The sequence below is a fragment of the Heterodontus francisci genome, chromosome 18 (assembly GCF_036365525.1).
Source record: "Heterodontus francisci isolate sHetFra1 chromosome 18, sHetFra1.hap1, whole genome shotgun sequence".
NCBI lineage: Eukaryota > Metazoa > Chordata > Chondrichthyes > Heterodontiformes > Heterodontidae > Heterodontus > Heterodontus francisci.
Genome location: NC_090388.1, coordinates 87,993,927 through 88,006,934, shown reverse-complemented (window position 1 = coordinate 88,006,934; position 13,008 = coordinate 87,993,927). Strand labels below are relative to the sequence as shown.

General features: G+C 56.5%; 1 protein-coding gene across 7 annotated transcripts in view; it reads left to right on the top strand.

The window, feature by feature from the left end:
- LOC137379761 (transcription factor ETV6-like) overlaps nt 1-13,008 on the top strand; it is a 209,132-nt gene that overhangs the window by 471 nt on the left and 195,653 nt on the right. For 4 of the 7 annotated variants that reach the window (XM_068051103.1, XM_068051100.1, XM_068051102.1 and 1 more), the window contains exon 2: nt 2,960-3,153. The exons of the other annotated variants lie outside the window; for them this stretch is intronic. The gene's annotated coding sequence lies outside the window, so the exon portion shown is untranslated. The remainder of the gene's footprint in view (nt 1-2,959; nt 3,154-13,008) is intronic. 7 annotated transcript variants of the gene reach the window in all.

Below are 13,008 nucleotides of genomic sequence, written 5' to 3'. Positions count from 1 at the left end.
TTGGAGAGAAAAGTTGAAATTTGTCGGACTTTTAATCCACTTCCTTATTCCAGCTGGCGCAGAGATACTGTGCAAGTTTGGTGTTAATTTCGCTACATTGTTGTTAATTTCGCTCCATCCTTGTTACATTGTATCTGTGAACACAATGGAAAATGGAGAGGCAGAGGGGAGCGGGCTGGGAATGCTGCAAGTTAGCCGCCTGGCAGGGAGGGAGGGCTGGAGTTTCACTTCTCTCCAGCTCTAGCTGCCAACTATTACTCACACTTGTGGAAGTCACTGATCTAATTCTTCGAGGTAGCGCAGTGTCACACAGACCTGCATCCAGAGTCCAAACATGGACAGGGGGGGGGGAGGGGGGGCGAAACAAGAACGTTAACCCTTTGCTTCCCGCAGTTGTGCTGACAGCAGGAGTTCTGTGGGATTGGGGGAGGGGACAGGGAAGTAAATATTACACGGAGTTTCCATTCTCAGCCCAGGCCTCTGCTCCACTCAGCACTCGCAGTTTCTGAATCAGTTCATTTTACTGCAGAGAGGTTTCAGTCAGATCTGACCCATCAGAGTGTTTGATTGGCTCAGTCTCACAGTGACGCAGCCTGTGTTAACCTGGAGGGATATCTGCATCAGAGATGACAACTAATGCGAGTGTAACCAGGCACACAATGGCACTGGGGAAATTGAATCTGGCAAAGGACCCCCACTCAAATGCCCCCATCCCTCCAATTGTACTTTCTCCCAGGAGGATTGATTTGATTTTCCTGTAACTGGTATTTGGCAAAAGTCTCATTGGCATCAGCTGATTTCAGGCACCTCACCAAGGTGACTCTGTCAATCATCTCGCCATGGGATCAGAGAGCAGGGGTGACTGGACAGTGAAAGCAACTGAAGTCAGAGTGAGGGTTCGGAAGGGAGGGGCACAGACCCAACCAGAGCAAAAGGGGGAAGCGGGGGCATAAACCCAACCAGAGCAAAGAGGAAGGGGGGGGGGGGTGGAACGGGGGCATAAACCCAACCAGAGCAAGGGGGGGGGGGGGGGGGGGGGTGGAACGGGGGCATAAACCCAACCAGAGCAAAGTGTGGGGGGGAAATGGGGGCACAGACCCAACCAGAGCAAAGGGTGAGAAATAGGGGCACAGACCCAACCAGAGCAAAGGGGGAGAAACAGGGGCACAGACCCAACCAGAGCAAAGGGGGAGAAACAGGGGCACAGACCCAACCAGAGCAAAGGGGAGGGGGGAAATTGGGGCACAAACCCAACCAGAGTTAGGGGGGAGGGGAGGGGGGTGGTCAGGCCTAACAAGAGCAGACAAACTCATCTGCCTCGATCCTGGGTCAAAAATGTGAAAATGAAAGCAGCTGTAACACATTTCAAAGGAATGTTCATGTTGGCAAATCTTGGAGAATTCTTTGAGGAGGTAACAGGCAGGGTAGGTGGGGAAATGCAGTGCTGTCATGTACACAGGGTAGGTGGGGAAATGCACTGCTCTCATGTACACAGGGTAGGTGGGGAAATGCAGTGCTGTCATGTACACAGGGTCGGTGGGGAAATGCAGTGCTGTCATGTACACAGGGTAGGTGGGGAAATGCAGTGCTGTCATGTACACAGGGTAGGTGGGGAAATGCAGTGCTGTCATGTACACAGGGTAGGTGGGGAAATGCAGTGCTGTCATGTACACAGGGTAGGTGGGGAAGTGCAGTGCTGTCATGTACACAGGGTAGGTGGGGAAATGCAGTGCTCTCATGTACACAGGGTAGGTGGGGAAATGCAGTGCTGTCATGTACACAGGGTAGGTGGGGAAATGCAGTGCTGTCATGTACACAGGGTAGGTGGGGAAATGCAGTGCTCTCATGTACACAGGGTAGGTGGGGAAATGCAGTGCTCTCATGTACACAGGGTAGGTGGGGAAATGCGGTGCTCTCATGTACACAGGGTAGGTGGGGAAATGCAGTGCTCTCATGTACACAGGGTAGGTGGGGAAATGCAGTGCTCTCATGTACACAGGGTAGGTGGGGAAATGCAGTGCTCTCATGTACACAGGGTAGGTGGGGAAATGCAGTGCTCTCATGTACACAGACTTCACGAAATTCTCCGACATGGTGTCACACGGGAGATGATGGAGCAAGTTGAGGTTAATGGAACTAGAGGAGTAGAAAACTGGATGAAAAATTGGTGAGAGGGGAGGAAAGGGAGAGTAGGAGTGAAGGGCAGGTTTTCGAGTGGTTGGAAGTGGATAATCGTATCCCACAAGGTTCAATCTGGGGTCGTCTCTCTTCACTGTGCATATCAATGATTTGGATATAGGGCTGGAGGGAGTGGTGCCCAGATTTATAATGATGCCAAATTACAAAGTGTAGTTAATTCTTTGGAAGACCTAAGAAGGGAAGGGAATACTGATAAATAATGGAATGGGCTAAAAAGTGTCTGATGGAATTCGATGTCAGGAAGTGAGAGGTGATGCCTTTTGTTAAAAATCCAGCTGTAATACTACAGTAACCAATAGAGGGATTTGGAGGCCCAGGTTCTCAGCACCTTAAAGGTTGATACAGTTGTAAAATGAGCTCATGGTTTTATCACAGGAGGCGTAGAATATATATGCAAAGGGATAATGATCAACTGGAGCAAAACCTGAAGATCTCCTGTAAAGTAATTCCTGGATTTCTTTGTGATAACTGATTGGCAGGGGGCATCTTGCCCCTCACTTACTGGAAATAGTCTGTTTCCAGCCAGTCTGCTGTCTCCTTTTATAAATTTAAACACTTCCATCACATCACCCTGTAATCTGCAATCAAAAAACTGTTTCCAAATCTTTCTTCATATTTGTATTTCCTCACACATGCATGCATCCTAGTGAACAGAAAATGCTGGAAATAGTCACTGACCTGAAATGTTAACTCGGTTTCTCTCTCCACACATGCTGCCTGGTTTGCTGAGTATTTCCAGCATTTTCTGTTTTTATTTCAGATTTGCAGCATCTGCAGTCTTTCGATTTTGATTCAGCATGCTCGCGAATCTGTGCTGTATTCTCCCTGTCGGTTCAAGATCCAACCTATAGTATTGAGCCCAGCTGACACAAAATTAGACGCAAGAGATTTCGAACAGGAGGCAGGAGAAAGATCTTCACAGAGAGTTGTGTTGCTGTGGAATTCACTTGCAGGGTTAGTGGTCGGAGCAGAAACTAGCTCAACATTCAGAATTGTATTGGAGAGGTGGATGAAGGGAATGGGCTCGAGGAAGTATGGGAGGTAAATGTAATAAAGGACCATTTTCTGGAATGGAAAGTAAATGCTGACACTGGGTGCTTGGGCTGAATGGCCTGCTTTTGGGCTGTAGCTTCCATGAATTGATAGTGAATGGCAGATGGAAATACCACAAAGGCAGTAGGCAGAGATCTCTGGAGGCTGAGATATTATTAAGCTGGTCTTTCTGAGAAGATGTTGCACTGAGACACCATCTGCCTGCTCAGCTCTGTGTCGAAGGTCTCTCAATGTCCTAACCAACATTAATCTCTCGAACATCAGCAAAAGACAGGTGATCTGGCCACTTATCACATTGCAGGTTATTGGATTTTCATGTCAGCAACTTGGCTGTGGCTGGCTTGTTGACATTACAACAGTGACTAAATTCCAAAAAGTAATTAGGAAGCATCCTTGGGACATTTGTGTGAAATGTCATCACATGCAATATCAACACAAAACCCTTCCTTATTTTGTACATGTCTGGAGTGTTTGATGGGACAGTCTCTCCCTCCCAGTAGCAGTTGCACAGTCTCCAGCACACAGCCTCCAGTCAGCTGAAATTCATTGTTCACTGGCCCTGAGCAGCTCCAACCAGGCAGCAGCCAAGCTCTTTTTTTTTTCTTATAAGGTGGCCTTTATTTCCCAGGCCCCCTTTATATACATTTTAAATAAATAACTTGATTTAAAAACAGATAAAACAAAAAACTCAAATTAAAATGCCATTCTCGGCATTGACGATGCACTCCAGTCCCTGCGGTGCCCACTAGTCGCGGAAAGCCTCAAGCGTACTGGTGGATGCCGCATGCTCCTTCTCCAGGGACACCGGGGCGCGAACGTAACCGTGGAAGACGGGCAGGCAATCAGGGAGGACGGACCTCCCGACGGCCCGCAGCCGGGACCTGCGAATTGCCACCTTGGCCAGCCCCAGGAGCAGACCGACGAGGAGATCCTCCCCCCGGCCTCCGCACCGGGTTCCCAAAGATTAGGAGCGTGGGACTGAAGTGCAGCCAAAACTTGAGGAGCAGCCCCTTCAACTACTCAGAGGAGCTGCAACCTCGCACACTCCACATATTTGTGGAACACTGACTCGTCCAGGCCGCAGAAATTACAGACAGCCTGGGAGTCCGTGAACCTACTGAAAAGTCTATTGCCCTGTGCAACACCCTCCACCCCAGGTCCCCAATGTAAAGGGGGAGGACTCCTGGGTAGAGAGACCTCCATCGGGGTTTCCCCTCGCCGCCAGATGGCAACATGGACCGCCAGGGCGTGTCCGGCCAGCGGACAAGGGCGAGGAAGTGGAGAGTGTGCAGGAGCAGCCCGTACAGGAAACCTCTCTGCGCCAATTGGAATGGCACGGAGGGCATTTTCGAGAGGCAGCTCGGGTTGTGCGTGACCGACTACCGAGGAGGGTTTCGGGGCCTGAGTCCGATGAGCTGTTCCAGCTCAGCAGGGGTCAGCTCGGCCAGGAGCATTCTGCGCTCCAGAGCCCCCTCGTCACCCGCAGTGAGGGGCATCACGGGGGCTTCGGCTACTCTTCCGCCCGTCGGTCTTTCCCTGGAGCCGGCGGCCCGGACAGCCGAGGCGCTCTCCTCCGCCGGTGGGGGATCACCCTGACTGGAGGTGACCATGTTCCAGACTCGGAATAGATCCTGGTAAAAGACAGGCAACTCACTCAGAGAGGTGCGAATAACGGACTCCATCGGGAGCCGCGTGTTGTCTAGAAGGCAGTGACACTGGCGGAAAAAATACGTCGCCAGCGCACAACGTTTGGGAGGACGCTCGACGTACAGGTATCTCTGCAGGGTCCGAGGCGGAGATTCGCAGCTTGGGTGCGGACGCACACCAGCGACTGGCCGCCCTCCTCGATTGGGAGACTCAGGACTGCGGCAGAGACCCAGTGTTTCCTCTTGCCCCAGAAGAAATAGACGAGTTTCTTCTGGACCTTGGTGGCAAGTGCAAGGGGCGGGGCCAAAATGACCAACCGGTACCACAGTATCGAGTCCGAAAGCGCGCAGAGTCCCGAAAAGGTATTCATGATCCACCCTGTCAAACAACTTCTCCTGATCGAGGGAGAGAAAGGCGACCGACAGACCAGTCCTCTGGGAAAGATGGATCAGGTCCCGGACGAGGTGGATGTTGTCCTGGATGGACTGGCCCGGGACCGTGTAGGACTGGTCGGGGTGGATCATGTGTGCCAGCATGGAATCTCAGGCGGGTAGACATAGCCCGGGCAAAGATCTTATAATCCATGCTGAGGAGGGAGACTGCACCACGAGTGGGGCATCTTCCCGGTTGCCAGGCTTTCCCCCAGGACCCGCGCATAATCGTCCCCCAGGCCGTCCCAGAATGCCCTGAGGAATTCCACGGTCAGCCCGTCCAGCCCCGGGAATTTGCCCCTCGAGAGCTGCTGGAGGGCGCCAGTCAGCTCTGCCAACATGAGCGGAGCCTCCAATCCTTCAACGCCCTCCAGGCTGACCTGCAGCAGGTCCTCCCACAAAACTCTGCGCGCGTCCTCGCTAGACGGATCCAGAGAGAACACGCTGTAATAAGTACGGACCAGGAGGCCCATTACCTCTGGATCCATGATGGAGAATCCGTCATCGGCGAGCAGCTCAACGAGCTGCTTACGGACCCCTCGCCATTTTTCCAGCAAGTAGAAGAAGGGTGAGGCGCGGTCCAAATCTTCCAGGATCTGGATCCACGACCTCATGTACACGCCTCAGGACTCTATGAGCTGCACGTTCCTCAGCGCGCCCTTCTCTTTGTACACCTGCCACAGGGCCGGGTCCACGACAGCATGTCCGAGGCGGGACTCCAAGTCGAGCATGTACCTCTCTAGGCGCCTGATCTCGGCTTCCCGCCTCTTGGTTGACCCCTTCGCGTACTCCTGACAGAAGACGCGGATGTGAGTCTTGCCCACATCCCACCATAGCCTCAAGGAGGGGAAGCCCCCCCGCTTCCTTCTCCAGTCGGCCCAGAATCGACGGAACGAGTCCCAGAATCGCTCGACCTCCAGCAGCCGGTTGTTAAAGTGCCAGTATGCGGACCCCGTCCGATTCGGGACCCTCTTGCTCCAGACCTCCACGTGAAGGCGCTGGAGTCGGGATGGAGATTCCGCCACACGTCCACAAGTTGAGGGAGCTGATCAGTCCCCTCAACTGCTTCACCGACGCTTCGCCATGCTGGGGACCGGAACGATCCCCCACTTCGAGGGTACAGTTAAAATTCCCCCCCGAGGATGATGCACTCGCCGCTATCGATAGAGCTCAAGAGAGCAGACACTTCTTCAAAGAAGCGCGCTTGCAACGCGCTGGGACTGGGTGCGTACACATTCACAAAGTGGAGCGGCACGCTACCCAGGCGAACGGCGAGGTGGAGCAAGTGGCCCGGCACCAGCTCCTTGAGCCCCAAGATCTCCAGCTGAAAAGTCGGGGCCAACAAGATAGCCACCCCACTAGAAATAGGGGTGAGGTGACTCATGTAGACCCCACCCTGCCACTCCAGGAGCCAGGTGGCTTCGTCTCCTGGAACGGTGTGGGTTTCCTGCAGAAAGCTCACCGCGTATCTCCCTTCCCTGAGGACTGAGAGATTGTGAAATCTGCGGTGAGACCCCCTGCTACCGTTGATGTTGAGGCTGGCTATGGTTATCTTCATGTCAAAGGTACTTAAAAACCGTCACCAACACCTCACTGTGAGGAGGGAGCGGAAGTGCACCTGGCCTTCTACTCCCCCAGCAACCCGTTGAGGAACGCTTTAAATCGGTGCCTCTCAACCAGTTTGATGCCCGTGCCCTTGCCCGCTTTCTTGAGGACGGCACGGACGGACTGGATGATCAGCGCCAAACTCTACCAACGGCCGAGGGCCAGCTGAACTTTATTGCGGCAACCCCTGCATGTCTCGAGGAAATCCCGGAGTTCCGCCGAGGGGATGAGAGGAGACTCGGTGGGAGGCACGAGGGACTCCACCACCTCACTGGCGATGGAATCAAGGTCGTCCTCCATGCCCCATGCCGAATCTCCATCCTTCTCCGGGTCGTCACCGCCAGCTGCCGACACACCCACCACACTCTATGGGACAGATGTCCCGGCCGTGCCGGCTGGTTCCGCCTCCGTCACGATCCCACCCCCAAGAACGATGGCGGAGTAGTCCTCTCTGGGTTCTAGAATGGAACTGGAGCCTGTGGGTACCAGCGGTTCAGGACCCCCCTCCCCCTCCGTCCCCTGGCCAATCAGCGGTCCAGGGAAGATGGAAGTGCCCGACTCCAGAAATCCAGACGGGACCGGAGGCGGAGAGAGGAGGGCATCTCCTGCCCTGCCAGCGCCTGCAGACCCAGCAGTTGGGGCAAAATTTTCAATTATGACCGGGTCGGGTGTCTCCTGGTTGGTGGTGGATTTTGGCTGGGAGGGCCGACCGTCCCCTCCACTCAGGGCACCCGACCCAGTGGCAGAATGGGAGACGTCCCCAGGCTCCCCCACCACAAGCAGGGCTCCACTGGCTCTCCCCGGAGGGGCCACACATACAGGGATCTCCCCCTCCCCTCCATCTTGTGGGGTAGGGAGCTCCTGCTCAGGCTTTACAGACTTGGTCTTGGTGGTGGCAGGGGGAACCTGGGGACCCGAAACAGGAGACAGCTCCCCTCCAACAGGTGGGCCCTGCACCTCAGGGCCCTGTGTTACCTCTGTGGAGGGGTGCCTTCTGCCCTTTTTCCCACTAGGGCACTGAGGCTCAGAGACCTCCATGTCATCAGAGGCCTCCGCACCCTCCTTTTTTTTTTTAGTTACTCTGGGCCTGAGCCCAGCCCCGGGACAGGTGGATTCCCCGGGAACCGGCCTTGGGCTGAGCTCAGGCTCGGGTTGTGTCATGGTGTCCAGGGGACGCGCCTCTCGGTGTTTTTTTTCCCGTGCCTTCCTTCCACTCGGACGGGCACTCCCCTCCCTCCCGGAGGCTGTGAAAACCACAGTCTCTGGAACCGACTGACCGGTGTCTGTAGGATGTGCGGGGGGAGTGGGAGGAGGTACAGTGGCGCCACCCTGGGTCGCCGAGGTGGAGTTGGCAGCCGGGAGGTTGGGGCAGTTCTTACGAACATGCTCCACCCCCATGCAGACATGGCACCACACCCCGTCCAAGGACAAGAAGATGTGGTCGGCCGTCCCTGACACTCTACATTGAAATGGCCCTCCAAGACCACCTCCCGTGCCAGCTGCATAAATAGCTGGCAGCGGAAGGAGTAGACATATCAGAGGCTGTGCTCCCAAAGACCGAGTGGGATTGGGGTGATCCCCGACCTTACCTCCCCCAGATGGTGCAGGTGGGGGAGGAGGAGGTCACTGGGAATGAAGCATAGGACATTTGATAACATTATCCGCTGCACAGTGGCCCCCAGAGGGTCCACCGGCAGGAAAGTCCCCCCCACAGTGAGCCCTTTATTCAGGGCCAGGGACACTGCCTGCTCAGTCTTCAGGAAGAACACAGCCTTCCTGTACATCTTTGAGGCTGCCACAATGGCCGAGGGGCCGACAACCTCGGCCATTGCCTTTACACAGGCCTCTATAGACATATTGGGGTGGGGATAGCTCTTTACCCCATGGCTCAATGTAATTAATTTAAAAGGTGACGGGGTCACGCGGGTGGCCACAGAGGCTACACCCGCATAGGTATGAGAGGGCCCCGCCACCAGTGATGATGGGCTTGCCATGGGTTCAAAAGCCAAACCCATCCCCAAATGGCAGGCAAACAAACAAACGTTTCCAAGAAAAAGCAGCTAGTAGGTTTGGAGAGAGGCTGAGGGTAGACAGGAAAGGAGAAAGCCAGGCTGCAAGCGATGATTTTGCTTTTTTCCTTAAGGGTGGTACTCTGAGCACTCTAAACACTCCTGGTCTTCCAGTCTTCTGGTTGTGGTTGTGGGAGGGGTCTTCACCTGGGTTAGCCGAAAGCTGCCCAGGCACTAGCTAGATCCTCCTGTCTCTGTACCAGGCAGCTTCAGCTGACCCAGGCTGGACAATTCGGGTGGGGAGGGAGCTTCCTTGTGTAGTCAAATGCAATTGCACAGCTCCCTGCAGAATTGTACAGCCCTCACCCCTTGTTGTTTCGGCCTCTTCTACCTCCCACAACAGTCCAAATGAAATAAAAGTCTGGTGCTCGACACCCACCTCGAAATACAGCCTTATTCCAAAGTCTTTTCCTCCTCTGCAACAAAAGTTGTTCAAAGTTTTTGCAGTTCTCTCCTCAGCTCTCCCTCTCCAGCAGCACCTCCAGCAACTGACAGCAGCACTGTCAGCTGCACCTCGTTGAGGTACTCAGGACTTCCCAATCACAGAGCAGCCAATCCCGTTTTTTTTTTTTCTTTTTATGTCGAGGGGGCCTTTATTCCTCAGGCCCCCTTTATACATTTTTTATGTCTAGGGGGCCTTTATTCCTCAGGCCCCCTTTATATACACACTTATATTTTTAAAATAACTTTATTAAAACCAGATAAGTAAACAAAAAAAAAAACTCAAATTAAAATGCCATTCTCGGCGTCGACGATGCACTCCAGTCCCTGCGGTGCCCAGCGGTCGCGGAAGGCCTCAAGCGTACCGGCGGGCACCGCATGCTCCTTTTCCAGGGACACCCGGGCGCGAACGTAACCGCGGAAGAGGGGCAGGCAATCGGGGAGGACGGACCCCCCGACGGCCCGCAACCTGGACCTGTGAATTGCCACCTTGGCCAGGCCCAGGAGCAGACCAACGAGGAGATCCTCCTCCCGGCCCAAGCCCCTCCGCGCCGGGTGCCCAAAGATCAGGAGCGTGGGACTGAAGTGCAGCCAGAATTTGAGGAGCAGCCCCTTCAGATACTCAAATAGGGGCTGCAACCTCGCACACTCCATATAAATGTGGAACACGGACTCGTCCAGGCCGCAGAAAGTACAGCTGGCCTGGGAGTCCGTGAACCTACTTAAAAGCCTATTGCACGGGACTGCTCTGTGCAGCACCCTCCACCCCAGGTCCCCGATGTCAAGGGGGAGGAGTCCCGCGTAGAGAGACCTCCATCGGGGTTTCCCCTCGCCGCCAGATGGCAACGCGGACCGCCAGGGCGTGTCCGGCCGGCTGACGAGGGCGAGGAAGTGGAGAGTGTGCAGGAGCAGCCCGTACAGGAAACCCCTCCGCGCCGATTGGAATGGCACGGAGGGCATTTCCGAGAGGCGGCTCGGGTTGTGCGGGACCGGCTCCCGAGGAGGGTTTCGGGGCCTGGGTCCGATGAGCAGTTCCGGCCGAGCGGGGGTCAGCTCGGCCGGGATCGCTCCGCACTCCTGAGCCCCCTCGCCACCCGCAGTGAGGGGCGTCCCGGGGGTTTCGGCTACTCCTCCGCCCGCCGGACCGTCCCCGGAGTCGGCCGCCCGGACAGCCGAGGCGCTCTCCTCCGCCGGCGGGGGAGCGCCCTGACTGGAGGCGACCATGTTCCAGACTCGGAAAAGATCCCGGTAAAAGACAGGCAACTCCCTCAGAGAGGCGCGGCTAACGGACTCCACTGGGAGCTGCGTGTCGTCTTGAAGGCAGTGACACTGGCGGAAAAAATACGTCGCCAGCGCACACCATCTGGGAGGACGCTCGACGTACAGGTATCTCTGCAGGGTCCGAAGGCAGAGAGTCGCAGCCTGGGTGCGGACGCACACCAGCGACTGACCGCCCTCCTCGATCGGGAGACTCAGGACCGCGGCAGAGACCCAGTGTTTCCTCTTGCCCCAGAAGAAATCGACGAGTTTCTTCTGGATCTTGGTGGCAAATACAGGGGGCGGGGCCAAAGTGACCAACCGGTACCACAGCATCGAGGCCACCAGTTGGTTTATGACCAATGCTCGGCCCCTGTAGGAAAGCACTCGGAGCAGTCCTGTCCAGCGCCCCAGCCGAGCGGTGACTTTCGCCTCCAACTCCTGCCAGTTTGCCGGCCAGGCTTCCTCAGCGGGGCTAAGGTGGACTCCCAGATAGAGGAGGTGCGTGGTGCTCCACGCAAAAGGTGTCATCTCCTCCGGCAGGGAGTCCACCCGCCACTGACCAACCAGGAGTCCGGAACATTTCTCCCAATTGATCCTCGCGGAGGACGCGGCAGAAAAGGTCTGCTGGCAGTCGCGCATCCTCCGCAAGTCAACGGGATCTGTGATTGCGAGGAGCACGTCGTCGGCGTAAGCCGAGAGGACGACCCGCATGGCCGGCTCGCGCAGAGTCAATCCCGTCAACCTCCTGCGAAGCAGGCACAGGAAGGGCTCCACGCAGATGGTATACAATTGGCCGGACATGGGGCACCCCGACGCACTCCTCTCCCAAATCGAAGGGGCGCCGTCAAGGACCCGTTAACTTTGACTAGACACTCTGCGGCGGCGTATAAAAGTCGGACCCGGGCCACGAAATGCGGCCCGAGTCCGAAAGCGCGCAGAGTCCCGAAAAGGTAATCGTGATCCACCCTGTCGAACGCCTTCTCCTGATCGAGGGAGAGAAAGGCGACCGACTGACCAGTCCTCTGGGAAAGATGGATCAGGTCCCGGACCAGGTGGATGTTGTCCTGGATGGACCGGCCCGGGACCGTGTAGGACTGGTCGGGGTGGATCATGTGGGCCAGCACGGAGCCCAGGCGGGTAGACATAGCCCGGGCAAAGATCTTATAATCCGTGCTGAGGAGGGAGACCGGATGCCAGTTTTTAAGATGACCGCCCTGCGCCACAAGAGGGGCATCTCCCCGGTCGCCAGGCTTTCCCCCAGGACCTGCGTGTAATCGTCCCCCAGGACGTCCCAGAACGCCCTGAGGAACTCCACGGTCAACCCATCCAGCCCTGGGGATTTGCCCCTTGAGAGCTGGTGGAGGGCGCCGGTCAGCTCCGCCAACGTGAGCGGAGCCTCTAATCCTTCGGCGCCCTCCGGGCTGACCTGCGGCAGGTCCTCCCACAAAACTCTGCGCGCATCCTCGCTGGACGGATCCGGAGAGAACAACGCACTGTAATAAGTACGGACCAGGAGGCCCATTTCCTCCGGATCCGTGATGGAGGATCCGTCGTCGGCCAGCAGCTCGACGGGCTGCGTACGGACCCCCCGCCATTTTCCCAGCGAGTAGAAGAAGGGTGAGGCGCGGTCCAAATCTTCCAGGATCTGGATCCGCGACCTCACGTACGCGCCTCGGGACCCTATGAGCTGCAGGTCCCTCAGCGCGCCCTTCTCTTTGTATGCCTGCCACAGAGCCGGGTCCACGACGGCATGACCGAGGCGGGACTCCAAGTCGAGCACCTCCCTCTCAAGGCGCCCGATCTCGGCTTCCCGCCTCTTGGTCGACCCCTTCGCGTACTCCTGTCAGAAGACGCGGATGTGAGTCTTGCCCACATCCCACCATAGCCTCAAGGAGGGGAAGCCCCCCTGCTTCCTTCTCCAGTCGGCCCAGAATCGACAGAACGAGTCCCGAAATCGCTCGTCCTCCAGCAGCCGGTTGTTAAAGTGCCAGTACGCGGACCCCGCCTGCGTGTGGAGCGGAGTGAACTCCGCCCACACCAGGCGGTGGTCCGAGCACGGCACCAGCCGCATGGAGGCCGCCGAAACGCGGGAGGCGTACGCCTGCGAAATGTAGAGGCGGTCGATTCGCGACCCTCCTCCTCCAGACCTCCACGTGAAGGCGCTGGAGTCGGGATGGAGATTCCGCCAGACGTCCACCAAGTTAAGGGAGCTGATCAGTCCCCTCAACTTCTCCACCGACGCTTGGCCGTGCTGGGGACCGGAGCGATCCCCCACCTCGAGGGTGCAGTTAAAATCCACCCCC